The 25,143-nt window shown below is 33.4% G+C and overlaps 1 long non-coding RNA gene across 1 annotated transcript; it reads left to right on the forward strand.

Annotated features, from left to right (window-relative positions):
* The first annotated feature begins 271 nt into the window (after positions 1 to 271).
* On the forward strand, positions 272 to 25,143 carry LOC120147963. The gene is made up of 2 exons (XR_005518329.1): positions 272 to 310; positions 25,055 to 25,143. It is a non-coding gene; the product is annotated as an uncharacterized LOC120147963 (long non-coding RNA).

The raw sequence follows: 25,143 nt of genomic DNA on the forward strand, positions 1-25,143 counted from the left end.
CTGAACCAAGATCCCACATTTTCCAAATGGGGTAGTCATTAACTTCACTCTGATAAACTAATAGCTAATCAGAATCAAATTTTGACAGGTAAAATCATACTATAAAAGTTCACGCTTTTAACCAACAAGATCCAAAATCACACTGATTTCACCATAAAATTTTCAACTTTGAAATGAAAATAAGATTTATAATAGAGATTCCCATTAAGATATGAAACTGGGTATTTTCCCCATCCAGGTGAACTCAACCAAGCACAAAACCTCGAGAAAAATGGGGGGAGGGTGCTCAGATTCGCCTTTTATCAGACAGGTAAAGAAAACAAAACCGGTGGCTTCAACAAACACGAGTTGCCCCGCCAAGCAACGGCCTTTTTTCTTCAAAAGTCTGAACTTTAATAACCCAAAGGACAATCATCATTGCCTCATTTCATAGGGGTCTTTGCATGAAGAAGGAGCATAGCATAGACAGATCACAGTAGTAGTAGCGATGATGATGAACATTATGAGTGAATGGATGAATTGAGTAGAAAGTGTTGTAGATTTTGTGTAAGCTAAAGTGAAATCATAGGCTTCGCTTATCAATCAGAGGGGAGCAACCACCCTTTAGAGAACCAGCCACCTCCCTGAGAGCAAAGCCTCGTTCTTAAACCACCGAGCCTTTGTGAAACTTCTTGCCCCTTTTACGTAGGCTTATATAATAAATAAATACATAAAGTATAATATATTTTATATTTATAATATATTTTATATTTAAATAATTAAAATATTTTTTTTATTAAAATAAGTATTTAAAATTATATTTTAGTAAGCGGTGACTTATCAAAAAATTCGAAGATTGGTCTAACGATTTTTCACTTGTTTTTATTGACGATATGATCTTATTTACTAAGGCTTCTATTGATTAATTAAATGTTGTTCGATAGATTCTAGATAAATTTTGTCAGTTTGTAGGCACAAAGTTAATTTAACCAAAATGGCACTTTTTTTGCAAGAATGTGCTCCTAGCCATGGGTCATAGCATTAGTGGTGGTTTTGGGTTCTTTGAGGTAGCAGATCTTGGCAAGCATCTGGATTCCCCTTGTTATTCGAGTGTAACAATCCGAGATTAAATTGGAATTGAGAAAAGTAAAAGAAAAAATCAAATAAAAAAATAAAAGATAATTACAGAAAATAAAATACTCTGTACTTTGATCTTGAGATTGAAATCAGTTGAGTCATGTCGCTACATATTTTCCTTAAGACAGATTTTCGACCACTCCTTGGTGTTCGAGATTTTGATCACGAACTTTCCTTGCCTTTGACTATCACCGAAAAACTAAGGGAAAAGAAATATTTTCTGAGAATGAGAGAAAATGTTTTCAAGAGAAGGAAGCTTCTTGAATTATGAGTTGTGAAAAAACTTAGAGAATTGCTTAGTATTTATTGGGAATTTCGAGAGAGTTTTTCTCCCACTAAATTTCTTTTCATATCTAAATTTAAACAAATAATAATATCTTTAAAATTTAAAATAGTAAACCTAAGAGATTTACTCTAACCATATATCTTTTAATAAATAAAATTAAATAGAAAATAATAACTTATAAATTTAAAATGTTAAACATATATACACTTATTTTATTATTCAAATTAAACAAATATTATTTTAAATTGAAATACACATAAGTATATAGTTATCTTTTAATATTCAAAGTTAAAAAAGTAATACATACAATTTTAAATTGACATATTAAAAGAGTAATTATCCTACTGATATTCAAATTAAACCATGTATTTTAATTTGTAATATCCAAAAGGACTCTGAATTTAATATAAATATTAAATCCATCAATGTAATTCACCATTTTTTCAACAATCCCCCACATGAATGAAATTGATGATTTAATCAAAAATATTTTGACACGGTGTGGTGATAGTGTTGAGTTAATCGAATGACGAATCGGCCAAGAGGGGGTGAATTGGCAATAAAAATTTTGGTGGAAGCTTTTGCAGAAAATTGAAAGAAATTGCACAGCGATTTAGAGTGGTTCGACTTTCTCAACCAAAGTCTACGTCCACTACCTTAGCTATCCACACTAAGGATTTTTCACAAATTCACTAATTTGTCTTTCTTTTGAGGACAAAGATTAACCTTACAAACCCTCAAGAATTATAGCCCAAATTCTTGAGAACACTCTCTCCCAAAGAGAACAATACAAATTTGCAAACTTACAAGGAAATCCTCACAAGGTAGATTGTTTGCACAATTCTAGAACAAAGAAAAGAACACTCAAGAATGAATACAATTGAGCACAATAAGTGTTCTTGAAAGCAAAATGAATATTGAATGAAAAATAGGCTTGAAATGCTCAAACTTAAGGTTTGATGTTTTCTCTTTGATTCTCTCTTAATTCTAGTTGCTTGATGTTTCTTGTTGTTGATCAATGGCTTCTAAGCTTGCTTAAATACACCTTGAATCACTTCTGAACGTTGGGGATCATTAATGAAGATAATAGCTGTTTTAGTGTGAAATCAATTAATAAAACAGTTTGGAGCGTGGGGGGAATCGGTATCCCTTAAGGGGAATCGGTTCCCTAAGTGTAAAATTCAAATATTTCGACCATTACACAAGGGGGGAATCGGTTCCCTCCGAGCATACTGAAATTCTCGGAGCCAAACCATTCAGGGGGAATCGGTACCCCCTTGGGGGGGGGGAATCGGTTCCCTCTGAGCAATCTGGAATTTTGGCTTTGAGATGGTTCGAAATATTTTGTAAAATCGTTTTGAAATTATTTTAAGATTAAAACTTAATTTTACACTTGAGTAATGATTAAAAATGACATTTGAAAGATTTGGAGTATTATTTTGATATTCGAATAATTATATCGAATATACTTAGAAAATCTTTTTGGAAAATCTTAAAATTCATTTAAATTAATTTGTTATATCGAAATATCAAAATGTTTTCAACAGATAGCCTCTACGATTGATAGTTGCATAGGATAGGTATGTGTCCTCCTTTGAACCTTCCCTTGTGACAGTATATTTACTTTACTGGTTAAACAGTAGACGTGATGTCTTTGAACTGTTCTTCCATTTGTGTAAACGATGACATACTTCACACAACTACCCCTCTAACAAGAATTTAGTTCTCATGGGTATGTCCTTAAAGCCATGGACATCGCCTGGTTCTACAAGAGTTTGAGAGAACTATGTCCCAATAGTCTCCTTGAAGTGGTCCCACTTCACTCTCATACATGTGACTTATATTGCTCAGCTCACCACAACACTTAATGGTCATTAAAAGCCTAGCTTAGCCTATATAACCTTGATCACTATTTACATCATATAAACGAACTTGGGATAAGAAACCCCCATAATGACCATACACAGGTTATGCAATTAGGTTGTCCCTTTGAACCTAGATCTTGGGATCTTCAGTCAACAAGGTAGGGTTTTTCTTCACATAACGCCTTTAAATTTCATGGGCTTTAGTCTTATTCCTTTAGATGGTTTCTCAACTTGATCTCGATTTAACCCTTTGGTTAGCGGATCCGCAATGTTATCCTTTGATTTTACTAAATCAATATAAATAACTCCATTTGAGATCATTTGTCTAATGGTATTGTGTCGATGACGCATATGTCTCGATTTACCATTATACATGAAATTATATGCTCTAGCAATTGTAGCTTGGTTGTCACAGTATATACATACCATGGGCATATGTTTTGGCCATTCTGGAATATTCTGAAGAAAGTTTCGAAGTCATTATGCTTATTTTCCAATTTTGTCTACAACTACAAAATTAGATTCCATTGTGGATCTAGTTATTATCGTTTGTCTTGAGTATTTCCAAGACACAATTCCTCCTTCTAAAGTGAATACTTATCCACTTGTGCTTTTGGTATCCTGAATATCAGATATCCAACTAGCATCGGAGTATCATTCTAAGATCGCAAGATCTCTGGAATAATGCAACCCATAATCCCGAGTATATCTAAGATATCTCAATATCATTTTTTATCCTTTTCCAGTGATTTTCACTTTTCAATTGTTCCATTTGCTTTCATTTTTCACTTGAAAATCCATTTAGAACTTAGGGGTTTAATCCCTGGAGGAAGATCCACTAATTCTTACGTATGGTTCTGCATGATGGAATCTATTTCACTCTTAATAGCTTCTTTCCATAAGGTGCCTTCAGAGGATCGTATAGCTTCAATATATATTTGAGGTTCAACCTCCAACATAAAGGTTAAGAAGTCTGGCCCAAAGGATTTTTCAACCCTTGCATGTTTACTCTTTCTTGACTCTATCTCAATTTCAGCTTTTGTTGATCATTTGGACTATCCTCATTATTAGTCTTTAAGGTTCGTTTCATTAAACTTTGATTAACCTCTGTAGATTTATAAGGGAAAATATTTTCAAAGAATGATGTATTCTTTAATTCCATTATCGTATTCTTGTGAATCTCAAGATTCTTAGATTCATACATAAGAAATCGATACACATTGCTATATCCTTCATAGCCAATGAAAATACAATCCGTAGTTTTAGGACCTATTTTCATTTGCTTTGGTAATGGGGCCATTACCTTGGCAAGACATCCCCACATTTTCAAATGTTTGTAGGAAAGTTTCTGACCTTTCCATAATTCGCATGGTGTCTTATATTTTTCCTTTCAGGGTACCTTATTTAAAAGGTAAGTTGAAAGAACAACTTTCTCCCACATGTTTTGTGACAACCATAACCGCCTAACAAGGTATTCATAATTTCTTTTAGAGTCCGATTTTTCCGCTCAGAAACTTCATTTGATTGAGGAGAATAAGTTGGTGTTACTTCATGAATAATACCATTTTCTGAACAAAATTCACCGAATGGTTCAACATATTCACCACCACGATCATTTGTTACTATCTTAATCTTTTTATTAAGTTGATTTTTGACTTCCTGCTTATATAGTTTAAATTTCTCTATAGCTTCATCTTTGCTCTTAAGCAAATTCACATATCAATACTTTTGCTATCATCACTAGAGGTAATAAAACATTTATTTTTCCTCGTTTGTTCCATTATTATGAATTTTAAGAACTTGACCACTAAAATTTCCTTAGTGTCAGCATCTTTCGTTTCGTAGTTACGGTTCAATACCATACATAATTCTTTAGCCATTTTAAACATTGTACACTTCATAACATGCATTAGATAAGGCTTTGATAATGTGATTACATCTTAGAAAATCATGTTTTCCAAGCTTTGATTCGAGACGTTCAAGAAATAAAGGCAACAATTTATTTCTTTTTACAAGATAAAATCATATTTGATTCTCAAGAAAAAAATCTAATGATTTAATTTCTTTTACAAAACAGAATCATACAAGATTCTATAAATCAAATTTAACAATTTATTTTCTTCTACAATATGAAATCAATCTAGATTTCCAAGAAAATAAATTTGACGTTTTATTTCTTTTTAGCAAACAAAATCATATAAGATTCATAGGAAAATAAATTCAACAATTTATTTCCTTTACAAAGTTAGAATCAACGCAAAATTCTAAGGTGAAATAAATTCAACAATTTATTTATCCTTTTCCAGTGTTATATCTTCCAAAACAGATATATCAAGGCAATCACGTTATGATTAACAACCAGAGATAAAAGGAACTAACCCTTTAACTTTGACAACCCAATATTTAAGAGCCTTTAATTAAACTCTGAATCTGTTTGTATCTATAAAATTTCTCAAAAGAAATTAATAGTACAATGTTTCCAAACACTAACCATAATTATTATGATAACTTATAATAATTATAAATATCAAACAATATTCTTTATTCATGCCATATTTAATATTTTATATTAAAAGGCCATGATTAAGGCTTACACATTTTAATATGGTAATAATATTTACCTCATCCTCTCTAATAATAGGAGGATCATCTCACATTTGGTTAAATTCACCTTGACCAAATAAAATAACATCTTATGTTATAACATTTTGAAATTATATCTTTAGAATTGAATAAGCTTATTGTTGTGGCTTACAACCATCAACACCATTGAATTTAAATTCAAAGTTTGAGTTAAAATAAACGTTCCAAATCACGAATTAGGTGAATCATTGAGATTACCTATTATTCCGGTTAACACGAAATAATTCCAACACCAAAATTAATTTTTTATTTATTCAATCAACATAATTTAGTCATGAACTAAAATTCTGAAACAAACCAGTAACAGAGTTGTTACTTCCCATGATCTATATTAATATAAATCTTATAATTCTGTTATGTGATAGAATTAAAATCTTGATTGATTTCAAATACGAAATCAAAGATTCCAATAAACAAAAAATTAATTCTAATTTATTTTAGATTCTGTTATCGGACATAATCAATATTATGAAACAAAATCAGTAACAGTTGTTACTTTTATGACAATTTTTGTTATACAGATTTGTCTACTTGAGATTCTAGTGAACCCGTTAAGACGACATGATAAATCTCGAAACAAATTTGTTTACTATCTTGTGTTTCGTTTTCCCCACAATTCCGAATTATCTCGGATCAAAAAAGGTAAATGAAGATAAATATGTCTTAAGATTATTATTCGAGAGTAACAATCCAAGACTAAATTGGAACATGAGAAAAGTAAAATAAAGAATACAAAATTCTTTTAAAAAATAGAAGAGAATTACAAGAAATAAAATACTCCGTATTTTGATCATGAGATCGGAATCAGTTGAGGCATATCGCTATACAATTTTTTTAAGACAAATTTTCGGTCACTCTTTGGTGCTCGAGATTCTTTGGTCGTTTGCCTCCCAAGATACAACAACTAGATGATCAGCTACAATAGCACAACAATATAGATCACAAACTTTCCTTGCCTTCGACTATCACCGGAAAACTAACAGAAAAATGATATTTTCTGAGAAGGAGATAATATTTTCAAGAGAAGAAAGCTTCTTGAATTCTGAGTTGTGAAAAAATTGAGAGATTTGCTTAGTATTTATAAGAGGAGTTTGGAGAGATTTTTTCTCCAACTAAATCTCTTTTAATATCTAAATTTAAACATATAATAAAATTTTAAATCTGAGAGATTTACTCGAACCAAATATCTTTTAATATATAAATTTATATAGATAATAAATATATTTTAATTTAAAATATTAAACAGATATACACTCCTTTTATTATTCTAATTAAACAAATATTATTTTAATTTGAAATACATAAAAGTATATAATTATCTTTTAATATTCAAAGTTAAAAAGATAACACATACAATTTTAATTTAACACATTAAGAGAGTAATTATCTTACTGATATTTAAATTAAACCATATCTTTTAATTTTCAATATATAAAAGGACTCTAAATTTAATTTAAATATTAAAATCCATCAATATAATTCAACTTTTTTTTTCAACATCCCTACCTTACATAATCGGGTTAATTCTACTCTTATCAATACTTGGTGCCAGATGGTCCAATGAAAACTCAGTGGCTGGAAAGTAAGTTGTTTATCCTTGGTTGGCCACATTACTCTTACTAGAGCAGTTTTCTTCGCGATTCCTACATATACTACGCAAACAGCAGTTATCCCGAAGCGTATTTGTATGGACTTAGAACAATTGATTCGTCAATTTGTTTGGGGCACTTCTAACTCCAGAAGCGGCATTCCACTGGTGAAATGGGATGATATATGTCGTCCTATTCCGAAGGGGGTCAGGGTTTTCGCAAAATTACTAAGCATATGAAGCTTTTCTTATGCAACTTGCATTCAACCTTTTAACCCGTAAAAACGACCCCTATGTTCGATTCATAAGGGCGAAATATAAATGCATTGATGGTGTTCCCACGTCGCTTAGAATTTATAATTGCTCGCTCCTCTAGAAAGGTTTAGTGTCATTTGGAACGAAGTTCGAAATAATATTGTTTGACCGGTTGGTTCCGGGATGAATGTGGATTTCTGGCACAATCCCTAGCTTGGCGATTTCGACCCTCTTGCTTACGTTTTTGGTTCGAACTATGTCCCTCAGCTTGGAAATATTCCGGTGGCCGCTGTGGCCGACTCTAATAAGATTGGAAATGGAATCTATTCGAACATTTACTTCCTCAGGAGGTGTTAGTGTGGATTGCTGCCACTAAGGGTCCCTCTTCTTCGACAACTCATGACCCTATTGGTTGGCGTGGTAATAATGATTTGACATTTACAATTAAGTCGGCTTATAATCTTCGTTGTGGCCCCTCTATAGGTTCATTAAATAACGTCGGGAAGATTTTTCACGAGTTTAAGGGACTGCCACGTATAAGAATATTTATGTGGTTAGTGTGTTGGAACAAGGTAATGAACGTGTTCGTTGGCATTTTGCGTTGGATAGTAGCTGTCGAATTCGTGGAACTGCTGTGGAAGATATTAATCATGTTCTTCACTCTTACCCCCCCCCCCCGCCATGCATGTTTTGAATGAACTGGTGTTTGGAATGAACTGATTAAATCGGATAAACTCGCATTTTTTTGGCTTTTGACTTAGTCGAGTGGATTTCTACAAACCTCACAGACACGTCTTATTTTGCTTTTGTTGATGATAATTGGGACCTTTTATTCGGTGCAATTCTTTGAAATTTTTGGTTATCCCTAAACTATAAGGACTTCCTTTGACAGTGGTTGTAATGTCATTGATCGTAGTCGACACTTGGTGAATGTGACTGTACGGGCGTTGGAAGAGAGTCGTCTGGAAATTCCTGCTATGCACGCTGCTGTTCCTTGTCCTTCTAAATGGTCTCCACCAACTGATCATTGGATTAAACTCAATACCGAAGATGCTCGTCGTGTTTTGGATGGTTACACTTCTTGTGGTGGCGTTGCTCGAGATAGTTCTGGTTCTTGGCGGTTTGGTTTTTATAAGTTCCTTGACATTTGTTCGGTGTCTGATGTGGAGTTTTGAGGTGCTTATGTTGGTCTCTCAATGGCATGGGATGCGAGTTTAAATACATTATTCTCGAATTTGATAGCCTTGAAGCTATTCGGATGCTCCGAAATGATTATAATGGTCATCATCTTTTGATTAAGCATTTAACTGAATTTCGTCACCACCATTGGATCGTTGAGATTAAGCATGTTTGCCGTGACGGTAATAAAGTGGCCGATGTCCTGGCCAAGAGTGCTAGTTCTGCTTCGTTTGATCCTATATTGCTTCATACTGCTCCAGAATCGGTGGAGCCACTTTTACAGGATGTCATGTGCGTTTAGGCCCTGACCGATGGGTGGCTTGTTTTGCTTTTATTCAGATTGTGTTTTTGATCATTAGTGTTGATTCCTTGTTTGATGTATTTGGCATTATTACATCTACCCTTTTACTCCTGCTAGGTTTAGGGAGTTTTTAATGAGGCATATGATAATTTTTCCCTGTGTATGTTTGCTGCTATGAATCCATACCATTTTATTAAAAAGAAGTAATCTTTTTTGGTCAAGATAGATACATAAAGTGTTTTTTGGGTCAAAATAGATACCTACTGTGTTTTTTTTTGTCAAAACAAATTCCTAAAATATTCATTTTTTCATCCAAATACCTGAAGTGTTCTTTTATTAAGGCTTAATATAAAAATAAATGTCTAAACTATACTCAAAATTAACTTTTGGTGTCTAAAGAATTTTTCGCTAAATATAAGTGCTTAAAGTTTTATCCGTTACACTTTTAGGTGCATGCCATTAAAAATATTGTTAAGTGATACGTGTCACTTAACAGGTTTTTTTAACGGTAGACACTTAAAAATTTAATGGAGAAAACTTTAGACACCTATTTTTAACGAAAAATTATTTAGGCACTAAAACGTTTCTCGAGAAATTCTTTAGGCACTTATTTTTGTATTAATCCTTTTATTAATGTTACATGCCCAACTTTTTTATAACTTAGATGAAAAAGTTTGGATAGTTTAGATACCTATTTTGACATAAAATATTTTAAGTATCATGTTTGGGCAACTTGACTAAAAAATCACCATATTAAAAAAATTCAACCTATCAAACACCCTTTCCTAACTATTTTTTGATCTAACACCTTTTTTCAGGAGAGAGAAGGAGGCGCACGACAAGGGACGCGCCTTAGTCAGGGGAGGGAAGGCACGTCGCATGAAACGCGACTTCCATAGGTTTTATGAATGTCGCGTCCTACGGAACGCGCCTCCCTTGAATGGTGTGTCATACGGAACGTGCCTCTTATGCCTGACGGTTTTAGATTTAGGGTTTTATGTTAAAGCGATTTTAGAGTTTTTAATTGGTTTAGGTTTTTTAGTGATTTAGGGTGTTATAATTGCATGGTTTAGGGTTTTTAAAGAAATTTAGGGTTAAAATTGATTGTATGTTAGAATGCTTGTGTTTTTAAAGTAGGGTAAGGTTAAAGTTGATTGTATGTTAGATTGTAAGAAATAAACGTTAAAATTTAATTGGAAAATTATACAGATAGACGAAAGGGTCATCTTGTAAAATAAACAAGCTAAAATCACATTAATTGAAACTAAAAGTAAATGAAATAGCATAAGTTGAAACATTAAAAAATATGATTACATAAGTGGTGGTCAACGATTACGTGATGATGAAAGAGATGGACAGTTTCTCCTATTGTGGCTGGGATTTCTCCAATGGTCACATCTTACGTTTTGTCTCGATGTCTCTCAAATATCCATAACACAATGAATTCGAGTGGATTTTGGATGACTTGGCTTCTTTAATAAGTTAAGATATGGTATAATTGGAAGCCAAGTCTGGACCTCATTTGGGTCTTTGTCATATCTATGAGGGGAAAATAATATTCATATACCTTGAATACTTGTGAAAGTTGGTATACGGGATCCACATAGCGCTTATAGTCTTGACGAGAAAATGAGCAAGTTGTTATGACATAGGAGTATGTACATTCAACGCTTGAAAAAACCCACAGTCACAACATCTATCTCGTAGATTAACTATGAAAGAGTTAGATTCAACCCCTTAAAAAGGTCATGGCATTTCTAGATTCAATCCCTTACAGAGGTCGTGACATTTCTGTGACCTTAAATAATTCTTGGGTGCGAGAAAAGCTTATTACTGACATGTTGTTTGATGCTGCAACCTTTTGCTGCAGATCTATTAATAATCGCGGGTGATAAACATGACTTTTTTTGTATCCAAGTAAGAGTTTGTCCCTTGAGCTTGGCAAAAAGTTGACCCAAATGAAAATACGTCGTTTTAGCCAAAGCAGTTATTGGTAAATAATGGGACCCATTTAAAATTGAATTGATTGCCTCAGCCAAGTTGGTTGTCATATGTCCATATCGATATCCACCATCTATGTGTTTGTCCACTTTTCTTTGTTGATTTTATTGATGTAATTGTATCCATGTTCATTTTTTACTCGTAATTCTTAAAGCATAACTTCAAACGTTTGAGGTGATAGTTTGTAACCTAAGTGAAATGAGTGGTTAGTATAAAAAAAAATGAGTGAGAAATTAAATTGGGAAAATGTAACTTACCCATGCGTATAATTAATTGTCATTCATCATTCTTCTTATATGTGCATGATAGTTTACAACAATATGTCAGATACAGAGACAATGTTGGACGTGTGGGGGTTTCCACATTAGACCCAAATAGTTCATTGCTGCTTTGATCCCAACTCCTCAGTCTAAAATGATACAACTATGTTCCCTCATGATAACATGTAACCATAGATTTCTAAAAAAACCCAAGTCTCTATACCTCCTTCTTCAACAAGGGTAAAGTCAATGAGAATAATGTTACGATTATCATCTTGGATAATTGTCAATAATAAAAATTTGTTTGTATTTTCCATACAAGATTGTACCATCAATTTGGACAACGGGTTTACAGTATTTCACTGCATTAATGCATTGTGGGTAAGTCCAAAAAAAATTGGTGGAATTGGCATCCATATCGAAGAACTCGATCATTATGGTATGAATGACGAGTTTCAAACTTAACCATTGTCCTAGGATTCAGTCGTTGAACCAGGTTAAACCAACTGGGTAGTTCGTTGTAAGATGAATCCCATTTTTTGTGTAGTTTTATAATGGCATTATGTTTTTCCTTTCATGTTTTTTTGTACGGTGTACCCATATTGAGATTGTATTGTAGAAATCAACACTACAATAGGTATGTGGGAGCTTGCTCTGACCAAGGGAATAATGGCTTGGCAAATCACGTTGGAGTCCAAATTTGGATGGTCCTGGTCGATCCCCTGTGCACAACATGTATGGGGACCGTTGTATTTTGTTAGTTCTCATCTGCCGGTCTTCTTCCTCTTTAAAGCAGGAGCCATCCAGTGCAGCCGTAATCATGTTAGACACAGTAACAAACATAATTTTTGGTGGTAGATCGATCGACTCTAGACTGAACTGAATTAAGAATTGTAGTTCTTAATTGTCATCATTGTTTCTTCTTTATATGTGAACTCCATTCCACGATATAAATCACCATCATTGACTGATGAATGCCTCACATAGTCTCTAAGATAAAGCATATCAAGAAATTCTAGCCCGTACATCGCATCATAGTTAGCTTCATACATGTGTTCTGGAGGTTCATATTGTACCATATTTGTAGAAACTTCATCTGCATCATCATTAAATTCCATGTTGAATTGTGGTGACTCGAGTTCAAGGAATGATCTAGTTTTAGCATCATCTGCTAATGGCTCATGAAGAAGTTCTTTTGGAGAAGATAAGGTTCTTCTGTGACTATGATATTTAGTTTGAACATGTAACATCCCAATTTATAGGTTAGTGACTAAATTGTAAAATTTTAGAACTTGGTGACTAAAGTAGAAGAATGGAATAATTCAATGATTCATTTGGAAATATTACCTGAAAAAGGTAAGTAATTATTAGATGAAGTGAAGGGCAAAAGGGTCTTTTGTAAGGGAAATAATTAAATTAAAGAAAGGTTATATATTAACCACATGGAAGGGAAGAGAAATCTATAAGCTTCCAGAGTTCTCTTTCTCTTCTTCTTCCTTCATGCGTGGGAACCCAAAACAAAGGTGAGTTTCTGGTTAGTTAGTTTTTTGTTAAATTTAAGATGGGTTTATGATTATTAGATGATAACTAAGCTTAAGGAAAGCTTAAGTTATCTTAAAATCAAAAGATGATGGAATTAGAAGAGATTAAAGATTGTGAGTTTTTGAATGAAATTTTGTTATAGAGTTAATAATTAGAATTTGAAGTGGATTTGACTTGTCATCAATCTAAATAAGCAATAGGAAGTGTTAGGATGAGATTTAGAACATATTGATATTTACGTATGATTCTTGAATGCCATATAAAGGATATGATTTGGAGGTTAAAAACTGATTATTGAGTAAGAATGAGTGTAAATATGTGTATGAAAGTTGGGAATATAAAAAGGGGTGAAAAAAATGAAGAGTTGAGAGGACCAGGAAGGGATTTTCGTGCTCAAAGTATCATTTCTGGGCTGTGTGCATCGATGCACATTCAATGTGCATCGATGCACTCTCAAATAAATGAACATCGAATGCAATTAGTGCATCGATGCATAAGGAGTGCATCGATGCACTTGCTTAAAATACAAACATTGAATGTGATTTATGCACTAATACATAGATAGTGCATCGATGCACCCGTCAAGGGATGCATCGATACATGGTGTAGTGAATCGATACATACCTTCATTAAGGGATGAAATTAGCCTTTCTTTTAGCCTAAGAAGTGATAGTTACTTAGGATACTGATAAGTATCAATGTATTACTATATAGATATAGAAGGAAAGCTTGTTCCAAAACAATCGAAGGATTAGGATTGATTCAAAGTAAACAAGGCTAAGGTGAGTGTATATGATTATAGTATATGATTATATGGAAATTAGACTTGCGATGAGTCTATTTCCATGTTCTGATTTTATGAATGCATGAAAATAAGTATAGTTGGTAGCCGTTAGTATGTGAATATGTATTGTTATGTTCTTTTCTATATGTTATAATTTATGTGATGATGTGACTCTATGATATAAGTTATATGATCATAAACTATGTAAATAATAATGACTTATGTAATGACAAGAGAAAGTGATATAAGCTATGTGGTATAGATATAAATGATTATATGAACATGTAATATAAGTTATGTGATAAAGATCTATGTTTTTATATGTCTATGAGAAGTATGTGCTATGTGATGTATATATGAGCTATGTGATCCTATGAGAATATGAAAATAGATATGTGAACATGTGAATTATATGAAAAGTGATATAAATTACATGAAAAGAAGCTATATGTCTACATGTATATGTGAAAGAAGCTATGAGCTTATATGAACATGTGATATGGAAGTGTATATATGAAATGATATAAGTGAAAATGCCCATGTTATGTGTATTGAGAGCTAGAGGTATAGTTGGCATGCCAAGAGTCGAGTGTCTACGCGGTCCTTCGGGACATAGTGGTCCTTCGGGACATAGTGGTCCTTCGGGACATATGTGTTATATGTAGTCCTTCGGGACATCTACGTGGTCATTCGGGATAAATTCTACGCGCTCCTAGTGGGAATTATACAAGCTGTGGTGACAACATAGTGCACAACCTTAATATACTCACATATCTACAGTTCTCACATGTGTACATGGGCTAATAAGAGATAATATTGAATACAATATATGGGATATGTATGTTTTGGGATATGAATTATATGACATGATATATGTGTGTTAATGATTATTGTATATGTTATAAGATATATGATATGAACATAATAAATCATATGAACAAGAGAATAGAAATATGAATGATAATAAAATGATAATGATAGGAATGAAGATAATTATATGCATGTATGGATTTGATGGATGAAAGGAAATATGTTTGAGTATGCTATGATAGCAGTAATTGTTCAAACATGATTACAAGTTATAGTTTACATTATATGTTTATTTGCCTCACTAAGTCATAGACTTAGCGTGTAAGTGATTTACACGTAGGTTTCGAGAAGAGTAAAGACCAATGTGGAGAAAGACAAGTCAGTTATCCTTACCGAATGTCAGATCAGAAAAGAGGTGAATAATATGTCTTTTTGTATATAAAGTTCTAGTTGGCATGTATTAAAAAGAATATATTGTATAAACTTTGAATAGTTTTGTAAACGTTTTGAATAAGTTATATGTAGATGAATAAGTGAATTATGCATGCCCTGATCGGTTTTTACAATAATGTAAATGTATTTTATGTAAGTTAGTCATTTATATGTTATAAAAGTTTTAAATTACTCATTATTTTATAAAAGTAAATGTTTTAAAAAGTCAATGTGACAGCTCGGACTCATATTCGGGTCGGATACGGGTTGGGGTGTTACAGAACAAGTTCGCAGATGAATGTCTTCCTATGGAGCTTGAAGGGATGTCATTATATGGGTTATGAATTGAGTGTTGTGTGGAAGACATTGCCATATTAATGTCGAAAGTGATGGCATATGAATGTCTCCCCCTAGAACTAGAAGGCATCTCCATATCAAGGTCGAAAGTACTGGCAAATGAATGCCTTCCCCTGGACCTTGATGGTATGCTAACAGAAGGTGGGTTAGCCATTAATGATGTGAAATACATACATACCCCGAACTGGATGCACATCAACAAAAGTGGCATACATTTCTGTAATAGAGTTCAAATTTTTACTAGAAGCATCAACCATCATAGTAACATTATTTTCATTTGAGAGATTGAACGATGTATTTGTTAACGGAAAAAGTTTAGACAGAAATATGTACTGCAATGTAGCTAGTCTTTTACTGTTTCCAACACGAGCCTTCCTTGAGATTTTTATGATTAAATTTGTGAAGAGTGATGTTTCTCCTTAATGATAGAAGGATATAATGATATGATCGAAAAACAACCCTGTATTCATCTTCCCCAATTTCTCCATCATAATAAACAACAGTTGAAATATGAGCAATTTTCTTACTTTGAGAGATTAAAAGTTTTGAAAGTTTGAGAGTTTGAGATTTTTAAGATACAGAGTTTTAGGAATGAAAAGTTTAAGAGATTGAGGGTCGGAGAATAATTCACGTCAATTATGTGAAATGGCAGAGATTCTTTGAATAATAATGGAACATGTGCCTCTTATTTCGGATAAGATAGAACACTATGAAATGACAAAGATTCTCTGAATAATAATGGAAAATGCTTTCCCTGGAACGCGCCTTTCATTTCGGATAGGATAGAACACTATGACATGGCAGAGATTCTCTGAATAATAATTGAAAATGCTTCCCCTAGGACGCGCATTTCATTTTAGATGAGATGAAACACTATGATATGGCAAAGATTCTTTGAATAATAACGGAAAACGCTTCCCCTAGGACGCGCATTTCATTTTAGATGAGATAAAACACTATGATATGGCAAAGATTTTTTGAATAATAACAGAAAACGCTTCCCCTGGAACGCACCTTTCATTTTAGATGGGATGAAACACTATGACATGGTAGATATTCTCTGAATAATAATAGAAAATGCTTCCCCTGGAACGTACATTTCATTTTGGATGGGATATAACACATGACATGGCAGATATTCTCTAAATAATAATATAAAACGTTTCTCCTAGAATGCGTCTTTCATTTCAGATAGGATGAAACACCATGACATGGCAGAGATTCTCTGAATAATAATAGAAAACGCTTCCCCTAGAACGCGCCTCTTATTTCGGATGGGATGAAACACTATGACATGACAGAGATTCTTTAAATAATAATGGAAAACAGTTCCCCTGGAATGCACCTTTCATTTCGGATGGGATAGAACACTATGACATGGTAGAGATTTTTTTAATAATGGAAAACACTATGACAAGACAGATATTCTCTGAAAATGGGGAAAATACTTCCATTGAAACACATCCCTTTTTTTTTCTTCAGATTTTATCTTATCCAACGTTAGACACTATATATATGAGAGATGAAGCAAGTAGTCCTCAATACTTTGCCTTCCGTCTATCTTTCTAATTATGTTATCTATCATTTTCATAGAATTTTCCATCATTTTCAATGGTAACTAAATATTTATTATCTTATCTCCCAAATGATATATTAGCTGAGATTTTACGTTGCAATGCTTCTTATTCTATTGATGACTTTCTCCACCTTCGTTTAACTTGTTGGGACTTTGCTTGGCATCAAATTATAGATTCATATTTGCAAATGTTCGACTTCATTGGTATGCATTGAAACCTTTGGATCATTTTGAATGACTGCTCGTACGAAAAGCTTATGTTTCTAGAAATCCAAATGCATTGTTTAGGGAAGGTATAATTCAGTGTTTTTCCAAATCTTGTGCTAATATTGAAGTTGGTTGTCATATCTTTAAGTAAGCCTCTACCATGGCTGTCATCGAAGCAATTTACGCTTTAGGCATACAATTGCTTCACATAAAAGAGAGCCTGCAAGAAGGATATCAAGTGTTATTCAGCCTAAACCTAATGCATATAAAGATGAAGCAAAAAGAGCTTTTCCACTACAGAAGCATCCTATCTCAACTATTGCCAAAATTTTCCCGGTTTTGTATATCGAAAAGATTCCACAAACATATTGCTCATGTGATGAAACATTTAAAGGTTACTTTTATTGTTTCTAGAATCGTGAAAGTAATATTGTAATGTATTTTGTTCTTAGTAGGACTAATTAAATTCAATATGAGATTTTTTATAGATGTTAACTATAAAAACAACAAATTATAAACATTACATCAAACAAAACAAAATCAAACATGACATGAAGCATACCAAACCAACGAACCAGAAATACCACACATCTTTCACAGACCTTAAACAGTAAATAAAATCATACACATACACTTAAAATAGTAAATAAAAGCATATACATACACCTAAAACAGACTTTTCTTAATGATATTACGATGCCTAATTGCGTTTTAACCATGATTACTGGTGTTCATCCTCTATCTATGTGTTCATGAACTCATTCTGCTTAATTTGTTTGGTAGTTGAACTCGAAGCATCATCATCAACATCCTCAAACTCTACAAATAAATCTACATAAGATAGAGAATGAGAGTAGTATGTTTTAATCATACCACAAAGCTCGACATCATCACTTAGAACAAACCTCTTAAATGATACTAACAATCTATAATATAGCAAAGAAATTCTTCTTCCCCCCCAAGTTTAACATTTCTTTCTATTATAAGTTTCAACTCCTCAAGTGATCCTTTTTTGTTGTTGAAAGAAATGCTTAAATATTTGCAATAAAAACATTTACCTAAATAGTAGCCATCCTAGCTAAACAACTAAAGTTTTTTTTCTAAATAAATTAGAATTAGCTTTCGCCTCGCACGCACACACACACAACACACATCTGCCTATGAAAGTGGTCCTATAAAACGAGCCTACCCAAATTATTGTGTCTTGTTTGTCCTTGTTCGTAAAAAGACATTGAACATCATACAAAAAACTTACTTTATATAAATACAGAATAACGAAACAAAATAAGAGACAAAAACCAATTTAGAAGAAAATCTTACTTTATATAAATACATAATAAAAAAACTAAATAAGAGGCAAATACATCATGGTAAACACACAATAAATAAAAAGATTGTCATGGTTATCAATTTCATCGATGTCTCTTGGAATGTGTTCGACATGGTGGTGGTCGCCTACTTCTAGGAAAGTTTCTTCTTATATGTTGCTCCTCATCATCCCTATCGTTGTCATCATTATCATGTTCATCATCGTTCTCCTCCTCCTCCTCATCGTCATCATCACTCTTAACAACATTATCTCGATAAGGGATGAATGTTGATATATGAACTCTATAGAACAAGGACTCTGTAGGTGTATGATTGAAGATTCCACCACTCGCTGAGAACTACAAAAATTATGAAAAACCAAACATCGATGTCTGTGACGCATACTGCGGTTGAGGTGTTTATGGGGGAGGACCATCTGCAACATAATTCGTGTAGGAACTAAATGATGGTTCTATAAGCATAGTTGAAAAATATCCTCTAGTAGGTGTCATAAAACCTTACGGGCTCTGTGCGTACCAAACGATGGTGACATCTAAACTGACGAATATGAAATCTGGACTTACGGATATAGCATTTGAACCGGTTATGGTGACGTCTGAAATGGTGGTGTCCCCATTTGAATTGGACGGTTAGGGATGTAAACTGGTGTTATTGGTTGCTGGTGTAATGGTTTCGGTGGCATAGCTAAGGATGACCCAGAAGCACCCACTCTTCGTCCAGTAGTGGGGGGACGACGATGATGTGACATCAGACATTTTTTTGGGGACGATGAATTACCACTCCTCGTGCTTCTGCTGAAAGTAAGAATGAATTCCTGTTTGCATTGAACCATTCAATATAACCATATAAAACCATAAAAACAACTTATGTTATATACTATCGATGGGGCAAGTGTTGATGTCGGTTCTCCCACATCGTCAACCAGTCTTTATGCTTCACCAACCAATTTACCTCTTTCTTTCCCGTCTATAGATGTTATGAATACTGTCGAGGTTCCTTGGTGGTTATGGAATAAATTGTGTAAACCCAAACTGACGAAGCACACGATCAGTCGGATGCCACTTAACAATAGCATAACAAATAAGGGGCACAACCGTCATTCATGCATCCAATATCCCACTAAGGTTATGTGGGATGCAAACCCTCAATACGTCGTCCAAATATGGCAACCATTTGAACTAAAACAAAAATATAGATTTCTTATCAAAATTAAAATGAGATTCAAATTATATAAATATAATTAAATAAAAAAATAAAATTCAAAAAACGTACCTCTACACCAACTTTCTTGTCAATGACTAATCGAATATCTTGTAATTCTTGTGGGATATCACAATGATTTTTCCTATTACTTGACCACCTATTTAATATATATATATATATATATATATGTTCTTTTATAATAATCGAAAACATTATTTAAAACTAAATTTACTATTGATACCTTGAAAGTAACGGAAAAGCATATGGCTCATTCATTATCAGGCACAAAAAGGAATGTGGTACCATGCCCATGATTGGAGAAGCATGAGACAATACCAATAACAATCTTCTTATAATTTGTAGCCCGACACATTTCTCTAAACAAAAATACCAACACTGCAGACCCCCAACTCAATGTGTCAGCTACTTCAAAATCGATCATGTGCCTCAACCATATAAAATGGACATGGTTCCGAGATTTTCAGGCATCAATATACCTCCAATGAGTTGTAGTATATATGCTCGGGAAAATTCTTTTGCCTCGTCCTCCGAACAATTTTCGTGCAACTCTTTAAATTCACTTTTCAGCCACCCTAATGTCATTCGACCACCGTTGAAACTAGGCAAACAACTTCGAAGATACTCCCTGCATAAACCCCCAATCATCATCTGCCACACCACAAATGGCAGTTCCATCGACTAAAAGCCCCAATTGCATTAAAACATCCTCTAGTGTAATGGTACACTTCTCACATGGTAGATGGAATGTGTGTGTCTCTAGCCTCCATCTCTCAATTAGTGCATAAATTAGGGCGGTCTCAAGTTTACAACCTTCTTCAATTTTTGCTAAGTAACTGAATCCAGCCTTAAACAAATATGGCCAAATACGCCTCGATGTTTCCATCTTCTTGTTGCGAATAAAAATTTCTAATATACAATCATTTTCCTAACAAATAAATTCTAGTCATTAAAATTTGAACTACTATTTCAAATTATTTAAATAAATTCAAATAAATAAATTATAATAATTTAAATAATATATAATCGATTTCATAATATTCATAAATTTAAAAAGAATATAGTTTCGTATTCTTACCGTATCAGCAAAATGACTCGAAATATGATCAACATCCAATCGCAACATGCACCTTCCGTTTTTAACTGTAATTAATAAATATTAACTAAATAAGTTTACAATTAAATAATCAAATAAAAAATAAAAACTAAAGTAAAATAATAATAAAATAATTAATTAATTTAATAATAAAAATTTTAATGAATAAAAAATAAATTATAAAAATAATTATACCTTACTAGATTGAAAATTGATAGGAATGAGAGATATTTATGTGTGATTTATGTGAGTTGGGGGAAGGGGTTTATATAGGCAACCTGTTGGGAAATAGATGGGAGAATTTGACGGGTAGACGGGAGAATTTGGTGGGGAATTGGGGTGGGAGAGGAAAGGCGCGCCCTATGGGATACGCCTTCCAGGGTTGTCAGAAAACCCCGGTAAGGCGCGCCCCTGGGAATGCTCCTTCCAAGGATATCGACAGTTTTATTTGGTGTTAACGGTTTTCGGTTAAGGCGCTTCCTACCAACCACGCCTTACTTTTAAAGCGCGTTTCACCGAACGCGCCTCCTTCTCTTAGGTATTAGACCGAGAAATAATTAGGAAATGATGTTTGATAGGTAGTATTTTTTTAATATGGTGAGTTTTTGGTCAAATTACCTCTATTTTGACTAAAAAAGATAACTTTAAATATTTATTTTGATTAGAAATACTTTAAGTACTTAAATAAAAAATAGAATACACTTTAAATATTTATTTGTGATATAATCCATTTATGTAATACGAGAGCGACAAAAGACAGTGACAATTGGAAACAGTTTTTTTAGCTAAATATTTACTATTTTCCTTGGAATTTTCAGCTTCGGAAGTTTCCCTTTCAACGATTTTTCCTGTTTCTATCATCTATATCTTGCTTGGATTGAAAGCAGTGAACTTGGAACGAAGTTGTAATCTTTTGAGAAAGAAACCAAACCAAAAATGGTTCATTTTAGTTTTACAGCTTAATCTGTTTCCCAGAGATGGCAAAATGGTACATATTATAGATTATGTAGTTTGTTTGATCTAGAATTCAGATTTTTGTTCCGAACAATGTATACACACGAACAGAGTTTATCCCAGAAGATCATATATATACTTGTTGGTCCGGGTTCTAGGTTACAAAAACTATCAACATTTACAAAATTCCATTCGATCAGTCGGCAAGGCTCGCTTTCTTGCCTCCTCTTGGCAGATTTCAGTGGCTGCTATCCATTTTTCCGCCGGAAGCCACCCTCATATCTCCGGAAAAGGTGATGTTCATGTTTCAGAAAGTCCACGAATTGCTTCTACCTCGCTCACTCGAGACCAGAATTCATTGCTTCCACAGTCTCTGCATTCACCATAATCAGTATGATGCATACACGATCAAGTTTTCACCGAATGAATAGAGGGCAATGCGTGAGATCAGTCATTGACTCCACAATCTGCATTCACCATAATCAAATGCATACCTGATAATGTTTTCACCAAATGAGTAAAGGGAAATGTTTCGATTAATTAAAAGGATGGATATAAAGAGATAGGTCATAAAGACCGATTTGAGTTGTTAAAATAAACTAACCTGTGACCCAGAGGTTAGCCAACCCCGTGAAAGAGTAACAAAAAGAGCACAAAGGTATTATTTTACAGGCATTGCCTTTGTAACTAGCAGGAAAGCATAATAAAAGGCAAGAAGATGGTTCATCAGCATTTCAAATATCCCATGATCGACAGTTCGATAGCAAGTCATGTACAACTCATGAACATTACCCTGATTCATTCTTTATTTCAATAAAATAGTGTGATTTATTCTAAACAAGATGAAATAGACAAAGCGTAACATGCATGTGATATCTCTATGGACTGGTACAAAAATTGAAGACCATTTCAGAGCCCTCAAAGTAAAATCCAATTAGATTGTTCATTATATCTCCACCAAAATCACTACAGAAAATGGGCAACATAGTTCTTTCGTGAATTTATCACCTACTTAAGCTTACTTCTTGGTCATAAGCACAAGTGATGGAAATAAAAAAAAATTAGCAACAAAGTCTGATCAATATCTCACATTCCCCAAAATGGGGTGTGCCTAGTTATCGAAACCGTCTTTCGGGTGAGCCTCGGAGTTGGGCTTCGACTTAGATTAAGCGAATTGGAGTCGCCACCGATCATTTATTTTAAAACAAATGGGTTGATCGGACACCTTATTTCTTACCTGATCTGCGTCTTACCTAAGATGTGCCGGATTCGGGAGTCGGTTACAGTCAAGGAATGGTTAGCACTCTTGAACTGCCCTTTCGGTACTACTTAATTTCCAGTTGTCTTAAGTTAAGAAAATTGAAAGTTTAAATTAAATGGTAAAAAAATATAATCTGAACTACTTACCTCTAATTGATTTTAAAAGTGTACCCTTATGGCCAAGGAACGTGTTAGATAAATAAATAAAATAATAAAAAAAAGAGTTAAAACAAAGAAAATAAATAAATAAATAAAAAGGTGAGATAAGAGCAATAAAGTAAAGATAAAACAAACAGAATAACTATAAAGAAGATACGAGAAACGAAAATGTAAAACAAATGAAAATAAAGAAAATAAATAAAATAATGAAGAAAATACATATATTAAATAAATAAATAAAACCACGAGTAAAATAAAAAATAAATAGATAAATTAAATGAATATAAAAGGAAAAAAATAAAGAAGATAAGAATAAAATAAAATAAAAAATAAAAATAAAAAAGGAATATGATAGAAAATATATATATAATAAGATGTAAAAAAACAAAAAGAAAAACATAAAAGAAAAATAATAAAAAATGAAGAAAAAAATGTATATATATATATAAATAAAAATATTAAATAAAAGAAAATAAAAATATTTAAAATATAAATATAATGAACTTAAATCGAAAATGAAACAAATTAGATGGCCAAATTAGGAGGATTTTAAAGCAAAAATTGGATTTTGGGGGCAAACAAAAGTACCAGAAAACTCAGAGGGACCGAAAACACAATTCACCCACTTTATTTTAGAAACATGCGAGTCGTGCGTGTTGCGGGTCGGGTCGTGGGTTGATCCGTTTACTCTTCTTCACACGCCAAAACACCCCTTCCTCATTTCAATTCTCTCTCGCATGTTCTTCATATATGAAGAACACGGCGAGATTCCAGAATCCAACCACCATGCGCCGCCTCGAAAATTTTATTTTTATTTTATTTTATAAAAAATTGAAAGCTTTTTAAATTTTGCTTCCAAAAATCAAAATGTTTTTTAAAAAACATAAACCTCAGGGGCTAGATCTACGAATGAAGATCTCGTGTACGCCCCCCGTTCCTCGACTTTTTCGAAGCAAAAAAAAAAGGAAAAAGAATAGAGACAAGCCACATGCAAGCGAGAACCGAAGCAATATAGGTAAAAATAGCTCTTTTATTTCTCTTTGAACCGTACAAACGTTTCGATTTGCTTGTATTTCTTTCGGCTTTTTCGTGTGTATTGTGGGGTTTTTTTTTGCCTAATCATAGTCCCTAAATCATGTGTTACAAGGATTATTTATAATCTGAAAAAAAATCCTATTTTTAGTATCCTATTTGAACTAGGATTCTAACGCTAGTTGGTTGCTTGTGGTTTCTTGATGTTGATATTCCTTCTGCCGGAGGATGCAGGGTTGTTGGAGGTAAGACGTGTGGCCGTGAAATTCGGGTATGGGATGTTCCATGCGGCGCTGAGGGATGAACAAGCTAGGGTTAATCTGGGCCCTGGGATCATCCTTTGATCCGACGGTTGGAGTGGAGCGACGCAAATGAAAAACAAGGGTTCTGGAAATCCTAGCACCAGCTCGGGTCGGATGCTCCAGCGGGCCAGTTCACGGGTCTGCATTCGGGTTGAGAGTGGTCTTGGGTCCATTGTTTCGTGTTTTGGTTCTGGGTTGGACCAGAGTATTCTGCTGGGCTTGTAGTTCATTGGGCCTGTATCATGTAATAAAACCCAAATAAATAAATAAATAAATAAATATTATATAATATAGTTTGTAAATACGTAAAAAATTATTTAACATAATAGCAATGGACGGAATTTGGTGTCTTCGCTAGTCTCCACTCTGTTAAACAAATAGCTAACCAAAATCAAATTTTAACAAACAACCAAGGATCAATTATGGTACATTACTCTGGATCTCTCCTTTACAATGGGTATTGCATGACAGCAAAATCACATTATAAAAGTCCATGCAGGTAAAGAAAACAAAGTCGGTGGCTGCAACAAACAAGAGTTGCCCCGCCAAGCAACGGGCATTTTTTCTTCAAAAGTCTGAACTTTAATA

This window comes from Hibiscus syriacus, unplaced genomic scaffold (genome assembly GCF_006381635.1).
Source record: "Hibiscus syriacus cultivar Baekdansim isolate YM2019G1 unplaced genomic scaffold, ASM638163v2 tig00110945_pilon, whole genome shotgun sequence".
NCBI lineage: Eukaryota > Viridiplantae > Streptophyta > Magnoliopsida > Malvales > Malvaceae > Hibiscus > Hibiscus syriacus.